The 12,145-nt window shown below is 45.0% G+C and overlaps 1 protein-coding gene across 1 annotated transcript in view; it reads right to left on the bottom strand.

The window, feature by feature from the left end:
* TRIM2 (tripartite motif containing 2) overlaps positions 1 to 11,944 on the bottom strand; it is a 172,797-nt gene extending 160,853 nt beyond the window's left edge. Inside the window, exon 1 of the mRNA XM_036103600.2 lies at positions 11,043 to 11,944. The gene's annotated coding sequence lies outside the window, so the exon portion shown is untranslated. The remainder of the gene's footprint in view (positions 1 to 11,042) is intronic.
* Positions 11,945 to 12,145: the final 201 nt, after the last annotated feature.

Below are 12,145 nucleotides of genomic sequence, written 5' to 3'. Positions count from 1 at the left end.
TTGAAAGGGGTCGTCCTCGGGGAGGAGGAGAAGAGGATGGGGGAGTAGAGAAGTAAGAGCTGTATTTAGGTGTAAACTTTTAAAATTTCTATTTTACTTTAAAAATTAAGTCCATGTATTTATTTATATAAACAAAAGTTTAAAGCAACATCAGAATATGAGATCACTTTTCGGGAAGAAGCTAGTTTAATTGGAGAGGTAAATTAAGTTAGGTGAAAGAGGTAGCAACCCTTTTCCCCCCACTTTTTGTCTAAAAATGTACAGTATTAAGTACATAATAACAAGAAATACAACTTAAATCACAAAGCAGGGGCATGTTTCCTAGCCTTCTTTATTTTGTACCACATGTTCTAAAGTGTCAGTCTAGAAAACTGATCTCAGATTATGTAACATGAGTTATAATTTTAGAGAATCAATGTCTACAAGTTTCAGAAATTTACCAGAACCACCTAATTGCATGAAATCAATGAAACAAATTAGTCTTAAATATGGCTACATACACTTGGGTAGCATAAAGTTTATTTTTACTCTAAGTTCTTAGAAAAACTAGATAATTGCATGTGTTTAGGATTCCACCACCAAAAACATCTTACCTCTTATAGAGATACCCTGTCATCCCTCGATTCTGGAGATCATGGTACATGTCTTAACCCCTTTCTTTAATTCATTTGATCACTTGCGCACAAGTGACCAAAGGAAGATCCACCTGGAACATCATCATGGTTTCAATCTTTATAGTCTATTGGGGCCGCCTCGATAGGAACGAAGATGTCTTCTTATTAGCAAGACATCATTTTAACTGAAGCCTACAATGATAAAGACCAATGCCTGCCATACCACTTGCTCTGCCACAGTTCAGACATTGCTGTTTCTCATTTACTCACCCACTTATTGTGATGGTTAATTTTATTTATTTATTTATTTATTTATTTATTTATTTATTTATTTAAAAGATTTTATTCATCTATTTGAGAGAGAGAGTGAGAGACAGAGAGATCATGAGCAGGGAGGAGGGGTAGATGGAGAAGTAGGCTCCCCGCTAAGCAAGGAGCCGGATGCGGGACTCGATCCCGGGACCCTGGGATCATGACCCGAGCCGAAGGCAGATGCCTAACTGACTGAGCCACCCAGGCGCCTGATGGTTAATTTTATACGTCAACTTGACAGAGCCACAGCGTGCCCAGATATCCAGTCAAACATTATTCTGGGTGTTTCTGCAGAGTTATTTTTGGATGAGATTAATGATTTAATTGATAGAATAAAGCAGATTGCCTTCCATAATGTGAGTGGACTTCATCCAACCAGTTGGAGGACTGAATAGAATGAAAAGATGGCCCCTCTCACGAATAAGAGAGAATTCACCAGCAGATTGCTTTTGGACTTCATCTACAACATTGGCTCTTCCTGCCTAATGGCTTTTGAACTGGAAAATGGGCTCTCCCTTGGTCTCTAGCCTGATGTCCCACCCTACAGATTGGACTTGTCAACCTCCACAATCATGTGAGCCAAATCCTAATAATAATAATAATACAGGGGTGCCTGGATGGCTCAGTCTGTTAACCTCTACCTTTGGCTCAGATCATGATCTTGGGGTCTTGGGATCGAGGCCCGTGTCAGGCTCCCTGCTCGGCGGAGAACCTGCTTCTCCCTCCCCCTCCCCCTGCTTGTTCTCTCTTGCTCTCTCTGTCAAATAAATAAATAAAATCTTTTTAAAAAAAAAAACAATAATAATACATACCCAATAGGTTCTGGTTCTCTGAAGAAACTTGACCAACACATTCATTCAAACAAATATTTACTTAATATGTACTACATGCCGGGCAGTAAACTAAGTGCCAGGATAGAAAGTTAAAACTATAGTCCTTACCCTTGAAGATTTAGGAATTTGACAATAATGTAAACAACAAATAGTTTCTCCTAAGAGTAAGTTGGCAAAGTTGGCCCCATACAGACACAATGTGCACCCGGATTTCATTTAGGAGCTTTAGGCTTCTTTGGGCTTATTCATGATTCGAGTCTGACCAAGTTTGCTTAAGCACTTGGGTTTTTCCAGTCTTGCATTATCCGTTTTTTTTTTCTCTAGAGGATGAAAGTTTCCAGTGAAATACCATAAATTTCCACCCCCTAAGAAGGGGGTCAGTGCATTTATTTGCTAGTGGTCCATGGAGTAACCCTTACTTGTGCTTTTCTGTGGGTCTTAGACATAGTATACACCTTGGAACACTGCCCAATATTCAGTCATCTGGGAAATTTGTCCGACCTCCCTTATAAGTGGTTGGTTTGTGAGAGCTAGACAATACCAAGAGAACTAGTAAGTGTACTTGTCTTGTCTGTGAGAGTTCTTTGAGCATGAACCATTCACTAGGTAGGGAGCTCAAATAAAACCCAAAATGGGCAACAGAATATTCCAAGGGATTCTGCTGTGCATCATATGATATGTAGAGTATACTGGAAAGAGCAATGGCTTTAAAGTCAGACAGGTCTGAGTCAAACTCCTGCACATGCTTCTTAGTAGCCAGTGACCTTGGAGAATTTATCCAACCTGTCAGCTTCGGTTTTCTTACCTCTAAAATGAGGACAATATAACCTTGTTGCAGGATTCCTGTTAAGACTGAATGGGATGGTGCATACACGATGACAAGGATGGTGCCTGCCATATGGTACACATGTTCAATCAGCAGAGGTTACTTTTTAAAAATTTTTTTAAAGATTTTATTCATTTATTTGAGAGAATTAGAGCTCAGAGAGAACACCAGTGGGGGAGGGGCAGAGGGAGGGGAAGAAGGAGACGCCCCGCTGAGCAGGGAGCCTGAGGATGTAAGGCTCCATCCCAGGAACCTGGGATCTTGACCTGAGCCAAAGGTGGACGCTTAACCAGCTGAGCTACCCAGGTGCCCCAGCAGCAGAGGTGACTTTTTAACACAGACCATTGGTGGATCTTTGATTCGCCTCCGTGCTTATAAGAGCAGTAGGGGTTGGTTATAAACATTTGCTTACAAAGTGTTTTTTTTTAATAAAAGAAGGATTACAGTCCCCGTTTCAAAAATTTGTATTGCACTTTTAGAACAAAGGACCTATTTTAGTTCAAAGTACAACAAAATCTTTGTTACTCAGAATACTAGAGAATGGTTGGTAAATGGAAGTCCAAAAAGTGCGGCCAATGAAGAGTTAATTCACATTGGCAAGATGATCATACCTAGCCCCCCTCTCCTTCCTGGGGAAACATCAATCTAACTGAAAGAACAGAAAATTGAAATTGTTATTGTTTGTAAGGCAGAGAGCTAGTCCTCAACCCCTGCAAACCCTTTTATGAGATGAAGCCAGAAAAACAATCATCTTCTAAAAATCTTAATACTAACTCACAAGACTACTTTGTGTTCCTCTGGGGAAACTGAGATCAGTGATTTTTGCTGGACTATCTCAGAAATGCTTATTCCTAGAACCTCGATGAGGCGGTGAGTGTCAGATAACGCAGCTTATTCTGCTCAATGATTATGCTTAACAAAGACAAAGGAAGTAAGGAAAGGAGGGAGGGGAAGAGTGGAGAGAATAACTTCAGAGAAATATTTCAGTCAGCAGGGTCATAAAAAGATGTTTCAAAACCACAGTGTGAAGGTTGCAACTGACTCATATTCTAAAAATTGCCCCCAACAGTTCTGGAAAGTTGTAAAATAGAGATACAACGTGGAAACATATTACTCATTATCAAACCAAAGGCGCAGTAAAGTTGTAACTTTTCCTTAAAATAGCTCAAAATAATGAGTTGTGAAAGACATGTCTGAGAAGAATAATATACTAGTGGAAATTAGGTAATCTTATACAATAAAAATTTTGAGTATTGAAGTTCCACAAAGTTCATCTGCAATGGTAGTAACTGGCTGTCACAACTTACTACATTATTATACTCAGAGCTACTCATAGTTCCCCAGAAAGGCTGGAAGTCAATGTGATGCTGACCAGGGATGACAGGGTTTCCCGGCAAACCATCTTGGGAGATCATCTTCTTACAGATTTAAGGGAATATACTTAAATCCTGATTAATTTGAAATTATAGTATTAAAGTTTGAATTATGGACGCAAGAGAGAAGACAAAATCCAAGCAGAGATTCAAATGGTCATGCAGGAATTTGTAAATACGCAATGAGTTTTTGTATAAGTGGTACAAGAAAGCTTTCACTTCCTAAAGATTCTATGGTGGCTCCATATTGTTGTGGGAGCAAGTTTAAAGTCTTTATTCTGATATTGAAGTCACGTAAAGTCCCATCTTATGTCACTGTCTGGATAACAACACTCATCACAGGTTAATCACCTGTGTGCCACGAGCCACGCTGGACCCTTGACATCCATTCTTTTTTTTTTTAAATAATGCAATGGTTGTCCCCACTTACAGATGAGGAAACGGAGACTCTGCATGTTACAGCAAATTGCTCAAGGTAACACACCTTTGGATACAAATCCCAATCATCTGACTCCAGAAAGAAGGCCTCTCTTCTTTCTCCCCATTAACTATCCAAAGTGAGAGCCAAATCCTGCTCATTCGGCCTTTCAAGCCACTGCATAAATTGTTTGCCTTTAGGTGACAAATGCCTCCACCTCTGCTTCCCTTTCTAGTTCTAGACCCTCTTTCAAAGCTCAGGAGCCACCCGAGAGTCCCCTAACTATACCTGCAAACATCAGTGTCCCCCTTTGTGGCCTTGGTAGAGAACAGAGTACCTGTGTGGCTTGGTCCATCATCTGATGATTTAGGCTACCCCTTTAGCTAATGCTTTGTTACATTCTTTATCTGTTTTTTGTGTGTGTGTGTAATCTTTTCTCCTAAACATGCTGGCAAGAGCTAATTGCAGAAATTGTCATACTCTTCCTCATTTTTATACTCAGTGGGAAAAACAGTAATTATTTAGTAGATTTAATTTAAAAATTTCATTGCAATTTTTGAGCACTTTGTGGCCCACTGTATATAACTACACATTAAAGGATAATTTACTTCTTAGCTTGCTACTATATGATGATAATAATCTACTTTAAAATAAAAAATAAAACTTTGAATGGAATTACTTTTTATAACCAATTACAGTTCATAGTATTACATAACTGAGCTTTACTAATATTCTTACTCATCTCTGTAGAAGTGCTAACAACACTGACTCCGTCTTTGGCCCTCCATTCTGTTCATGCCCACACCAAGACCTCCCTTGAGACTACACGTTCCAGACCCTTTGGAGGTTAATGTATGACCTGACTGGAATGTGGGAAAGCTTGTTTTGATCATCCCTAAAGTGGTGCACACAAGGCATCACTTTAGGTAACTAGCAGAGATGACTGTCGCACAGAAGGCCCCACTTCAGGTACCTAGTAGAGATCCTCTGGGGCCAGATGGCATCACTACCCTGTGGCCTCACCACCATGTCCCTTGCTCTATCAAAGCTGGGGACTTGGTGGAGACTAGAGGCAGAGGATGGTTGCTTACTGCCTGGATCATCTACGACCTGCCCAATCCTCCTGTCAGTAAGTTACCCTGAATAAAATTGTGTGTAAATTCTATGGAGTGGCTTCCTTCGTTTTTTGGTCTTAAAGTGCCTTCTCAGCCTGGAGGATACTTTACTGACACTGCTCTACCTTTTAACAGTCTCCTCTAAGAAGAGTCTTTAATCACGCAGGACAGAGATGAATAGTCATGAGTATACTGTTGCATTTTAGCCAACAGTATCAAAGTTTCCCTTCACCAATTTTTCTACAACCAACACGAAGTTCAAAAACTCGGATTGGTGTGTTTTACCTTTTTTCTTTGTTCCTGGACACACTTAAGTGGATCTTCCGTTAAGAGCGAACTTGCCAAAAAGGAGGAGCCAACAGGTACGTTCTAGAATGGAGAGGCAACCAGAGGAACTACCTCAAGGAAAAAGACCAGCTGCTTGTGTGAGGCCTGGTGGACAAGTCCATTGGCCAGGACTTGCCATCGGCAACCTATCATGATCAAGCCAGAAATGGGCAAAACTAGTTCCAGGTTCTGGGGCAAGGCAATTGATGTATTTAACAAGCAGCCTGGGCCACAGGAGGAAGACAGACACATCAAGTCAGGCTGATCCCAAAGTACACTCCACAGGTTGGCCCCTTGACTAAAAGGAGTATGGAGTAGGAGGGATCTTACGTACAGCCCTTTCTTGAGCCATAGTCCTGAGGCTGCACTGTCAGATCCTCAAACGGGCCTCATGGCACCCCATCATACATCCTGGTCCTTGGAAGCTGGTTCCCAGCTGGAGGCAAGGGCCGATGAAGTGAAATGCGTTCATCTAGGAATCCAGGACAAGAATCAACCCCCTTTTTCCTGCACTCCCTGGGAGAGAGGGAGATTATGCCAGAGGAGAGCACCTTGGTCCCCCTGTAGCCTGGGCAGCTCAATGTCAGGGTTGATGTGGCTTCTGCTCCTCCAAGAAACACATTTCTGGGTTTGGCAACCAGAAGCCAAGGAAACACCTATTTCCTTTCCTTTTCTCTGGGAAACAGGCAGGTGCTAAAGAATGCTGATTTCATTTAGATGCAGGAAGGCAGGACAACTGTGTCTCTCTGGCTCTTCCCTCTCTGTAGGGCTAAGACCAGGGTGGTACCTCCCTCTCTTCCCAATGGTGAGGCACTGAGAGCCTTCCAAACCTACCAGAGACCCATGCGCGCAAGGCGGCAGGGTCTCAGCGCAGAGGAGATGAGCATTTACCCCAGCACGGATGAGCAGAAGCCAGCTTTGTTCAAAACAGCTTTGTCAAGCCAGGCGGCACTGCATCTACTTCACCCCCTGCCTCCAACATCCAAACAAAAACAGTAGCCCTAACCCAGTGGGAAGAGGCAGGGAGAATCCAGTGGAATCACATGTTTAGGTCTGAATTTCTTCTACCTCTGGGAAGTGGTGCTGAATGTCTCCTCTTTGCTCATGGGGACATACTCTTTTCCATTGTTTGTGTAGCTCAGGGAAAAGTAGAGGAAAATTTAAGAGATGTGTGAACTGGGAACTTTTGAAGTCCCATTTATATGGCTCATGCTTCAACGGTGGTGCTGCTTATATGCATGTTTGTTTTTCCCAAACCAAAGAGACACCAGGAGGCAGCTTCCAGGCAGTTCCCAGCTCCCAGAGAATGCATCAAGCCTCCCAATCTTCACTCACCCCATCTCCATGACCAGCAGAAGGAGGCAGAGAGCTCTGAGTGGTAAATGTCAGGGAGCAGTAAGAGTGGTTATCTCCTAACCTTAGGGCCCACAGTCACTACCGCAGTCTCTAGGGGCCAGCCTCTTAAGTTGAAGTCAGGGGAGGCTTGGGAACTAGAAACTTTTCTTCATTCAAATAATCCAAAGAGATCTATTTAGGAGTAGACACTTAGCCAGGAAGACATATGCCTTCAGAGAGAATGAGGCCAAGAAATATTTAAGTTAAAAAGAAAGCATAAACAGGGGCATCTGGGTGGCTCAGTCAGTTAAGCATCCGACTTTTGATTTTGGCTCAGGTCCTGATCTCAGGGTCATGAGATTGATTGAGCCCCAAGTCAGGCTCCCAGCTCAGCAGGGAGTCTGCTTGAGATTCTCTCCCTCTGTCCCTACTCTGGCTCATGCACTCTCTCTCTAAAACAAATAAGTAAATCTTAACAAAAAAAAAAGGAATAAACAAAACCAGAACTGAAGCTAGAAGGGCATCTGGGTGGCTCAGTCAGCTAAGCATCTGCCTTCGGCTCAGGTCATGATCCCGGGGTCCTGGGATGGAGTCCCGCATCCAGCTCCCTGCTCAGAGGGGAGCCTGCTTCTCCTTCTCCCTCTGCCACTCCCCCTGCTTGTGCTCTCTTGCTCTCTCTGTCAAGTAAATAAATAAAATCTTAAAACAAACAAAAAACAACCCTGAAGCTAGAAGAGGTCCTGGGAGTGCAGTTAGTCAGCCCCTGCTCTTCCTTCAGAACGAAGAAGTCTGTGGCTAGGGTTGCCTAATGGGGCCTGTGGGCCAGCTTCAGCAGGTGTATTTTGTTTGGCAAGCACAATGCACTTTTAAATGCTCTGCTCTTAATTAGTTACTAACCTTTAAAGATCTGGAGAGTTCATATTCATAAATTTGAAAACCAGATTTCCAGATTCCCTTGCTAAAGCAGAAGATCTAGCAAAGCTGGCTGACATCCATCCGCGGATCACACCTGCCCTCCCTAGTTAACCCCACCAAGCCCCTGGCGGGGCCTCAGGTATTTATGCTCCCTGCTGGCCCCTGCAGCGGTGGACTTTGCCATCCTAGGCACGACCAGTGTTTCATTCTCTAGTGTCTCACCTAGGGAGCTCTGACAAAATATCCACACTTGGACTCAGATGACTTAAGTCAGAATCTGGGCCTGGAGAGGGACCCAAGCCACAGAAGAGTTTTTAAAGTCCCCAGGGGATCTTTACATGCAGCCAGGTTTAAGAATGGCTAAGGCTAGGGGGCGCCTGGGTGGCTCAGTCATTGGGCGTCTGCCTTCAGCTCAGGTCATGATCTCAGGGTCCTGGGATCGAGCCCCACATCGGGCTCCCTGCTCCGCGGGAGGCCTGCTTCTCCCTCTCCCACTCCCCCTGCTTGTGTTCCCTCTCTCGCTGTGTCTCTCTCTGTCAAATAAATAAATAAAATCTTTAAAAAAAAAAAAAAAAAAGAATGGCTAAGGCTAGACCATGAAGGGCAGATGATAAATTATTCTTGAAGCTCCTCAGTGGCTTCTTTCACTGTTTTACCATTTTTGAGTTTTTCATTATAACCTACCAAAATCTGGTTTTCTCTTATTCTATTTTCCTAGCAGCTGACACAGTCCTAGGTTTTTGTTTGTTTTTTTTTTAGTTTCTCTTCTTTTTCCTTCATTAAGTTATTTTGGTGGTTCCATTCTCAACCCCTCCTCCAGTTTCTCTGCATTTTTAAATAGATTTTATTTTTAAGTAACCTCTATACCCAGTGTGGGGCTAGAACTCAAGACCCCAAGATCAAGAGTTGCATGCTCCTCCAACAGGGAGCTAGCCAGGTGCCCCTCTCCACATTCTTTTTAAAGTACAATGGACAAAATTAGAAACCCTGACCATTATTTTACTAGAGTAGAATTCAGCAGTGGTATTTATTTCTGGTTGAATGTCATACTTAAAATCTCAGAATCCCATTAATTTCCTTTCACAACACTTTTTTTGTTTTACTTAATCATCACCTGGTTTTTGTTAACAAGGAACTCAATTGCAAAAACCTGAGAAATCACACTCCATGATGGAAAGAAAACCAAGATTTGGGGTAAATTAAAGCACCAAATATCAAATCTCATTTTCAGGTGAGAGAGACATCAACCTTTCCCCAGGGCCATAACCTGATATGTAAAGTTAAAGGGGACATAAGCATGTCCATAATAGTTTTAGTTCTTTATTCTTTGCCTGTAAACTCATTTACAATCATTTGGTTGGTCTGTTTTTAGGCAAATTCTAAGCTAATTTTTTTAAGTAGGCTGCACATCCAGGATGGGGCTTGAACTCACGACCCCCGAAATCAAGACCTGAGCTGAGATCAAGAGTCCCACGTTTAACCAACTGAGCCACATAGGCACACGCCCCCTCCTTTTTTTAAGATTTTATTTTTTAAGTAATCTCTGTATCCAACATGGGGCTTGAACTCACAACCTTGAGATCAAGAGTCACATCCTTTACCGCCTCAGCCAGCCAGGCGCCCCTCTAAGCTAATTTCTAAGCTAATCCTCAACTGTCAAGTTATAACGGAAATGCTGCTTAGTGTACCATGGAATTGGAAGACTAGCACAAATGGCAGCCTATCTCAATGAGATAGTATTTTGCTGTACCTGTTTACAGATTAAGAAACTGAGGTCTGGAAAGCTTAAGCAGCTTGCCCACAGTTGACTGCCCACACACCCAACATCTGATGGGTTCTGGCTCTGGCTGGCCCTATGGAGAAGGTAAACCATTCCATGGCCATCAGCCCCTGATACTGGGTATCAGACACCACCTCAAGAAACTGAGCCTTGGAGACAGCAGCAGTTAGCTTTAGATCCAGCAAGAGCAGAGACTGCGTCTCAGTATCACACATTCGGGCCTGAACCAGATCATCATCAAAATGCACACGAAACATTGAACGTGACATTCTGGAGCCAACGGACTCTGGTAAAAATGCTCCCTGGAACCCCTAGGGAAAAGCCGACGTTCTCTAAGAAATATATAAACCACGGAGCGATCCTTGCGTAATGCCAACTCTGTAAAGTTGGAAATCTTATCCAGAGAAGAAATATAAAAACAAGTTGAACAACAAGATTCCCTCTAGCAGTGGAGGGTAAGAAAAAACAAACAACAGCAAAAACCAAAAAAAACACCACACCTCTTCACACTCACAGTTTGAGGAGAGAAGAGGGAATTAATGTTTTATATCTGTTCTCCGTAAAATGTCTGCCCTGTTAGAGCCCAATATGTGAGGCGGGGAAGGGAAGAGTTGAGTTTGGGGTTCGGCGAGAGCCAGAGGCCCACGAGGCTCGGAAATCCCAAAGGCGCTGAGATCCCAAAGGAACCCGGACGCCCCGCCGTCCCGGCGCCGCCCCCACGCCCGGGGCCTCTGCAAGGACGCACCGCGACGGTCACTGCGCTGCGCACAAAGGTCTCCCCTGGCGGGAAAACACTGGCCTTATCTCATTGTACCGACCCAAACCTAAAATGCATCTTCTTTTCTTTCTCAAAAAAAAAAAACCACCCCGAGATAACACGGCTACGCGGGCTGCCTAGGCCCGAGGGTCTCTTCTTTATGCCCAAAGCACGGGACCCGTTCCCAAGCCCCGCGCGAGAAACTGGGCGCCCAAGCGCCCTCCTACAGGCGCCCGAGCTGTCGCCTCCTCGCCGCGCCAGCGCGCACCACCTCCGGACGAGGCGTGGCGACGACGTGCGTGGCGAGGCCCCCGCGGCAGCCCGATCCCCGGCGCGCCCGCCTCTCCTTTCGCTGCCCGTGCGTGCCCGCCACCCGGCTGGAAGCCTGCCCTCGGAGCCCAGCCGCCTGCGAGCCGCGCGGAGCCACGGATACTCACGTTTCCAGTTGTTTTCGGCGAGTGCGCGCACAACCCCCGCCACTGCTAAGAAGACAAAGCGCGGAGAGCCGCCTCTCAGGCAGCCAGAAGTGACTAGCGGGCGGCCGGCTGAAAGCCCCTCATGTTCGGCAAGCTCACTCAAAACGCTCCTTGGTGCCGCCAACGCAGCTGCCAGGTCTAATAACTATGTCAGGCAGCCCCTCCCCCCATAAAGAGACACACAGATGACAGGCTGGGGACTGAGGTCCGCATGTTCCACCGCAGTCACCCTGCCTCAGCCCCAGCGATGCCGCAGCTCGGACGACTGTGCAGGGACCGACCAGGAGAAAGGTTCGAGCGCCAGCCTTGACCTGGGAATTCTCCAGAAACCTCAGTTCTTTCCTATTCGCTCTGAGCATAAATCTGAGACTCTTCCCAGCAGCATTTGTGAAACAAAACGAGAGGCGGGCGCCCTTCTAGTTAACCTAACTTGCGTCTCAAATGTCAAGGGGACTTACGTAAAGGAACGCAGCAAACCTCAACTTTATTTATACTAGATTTCTGGGCATTGATAGGATATCCTGGCACCATGCAAAGTGCACGCAGGAAGCTCATCGAACTGTTTCCCTCACGTTTTAGTGGCTCACACTAACGTTCCCGCCTCTCCAGAGAATTCTGGCCAACAGAACCCTACAGTCTGGGGGAGCTCCTTTGCAGATCCTCCCTGACCTGGACCATCTCCAACGCGCTGACAGCTCCTCCAGAGCGACTGGATTTTATCAAGCTGGAAGGAATTAGTGGTTCTGTTTTGCAAGTGAAATACCTCTCGGAAAGTAGTGCTTTTTAAATATATGTATGTATAGGGGCGCCTGGGTGGCTCAGTCGTTAAGCGTCTGCCTTCAGCTCAGGTCATGATCCCAGCGTCCTGGGATCGAGCCCCCGCATCGGGCTCCCTGCTCCGCGGGAAGCCTGCTTCTCCCTCTCCCACTCCCCCTGCTTGTGTTCCCTCTCTCGCTGTGTCTCTCTGTCAAATAAATAAATAAAATCTTTAAATAAATAAATAAATATATGTATGTATAACCGATATAGGGCGCACTGCGGCCTGCCAGCCACGCCCCGCGGCT

The sequence above is a fragment of the Halichoerus grypus genome, chromosome 3 (genome assembly GCF_964656455.1).
Source record: "Halichoerus grypus chromosome 3, mHalGry1.hap1.1, whole genome shotgun sequence".
NCBI lineage: Eukaryota > Metazoa > Chordata > Mammalia > Carnivora > Phocidae > Halichoerus > Halichoerus grypus.
This window is presented reverse-complemented; position numbering and strand designations above follow the sequence as displayed.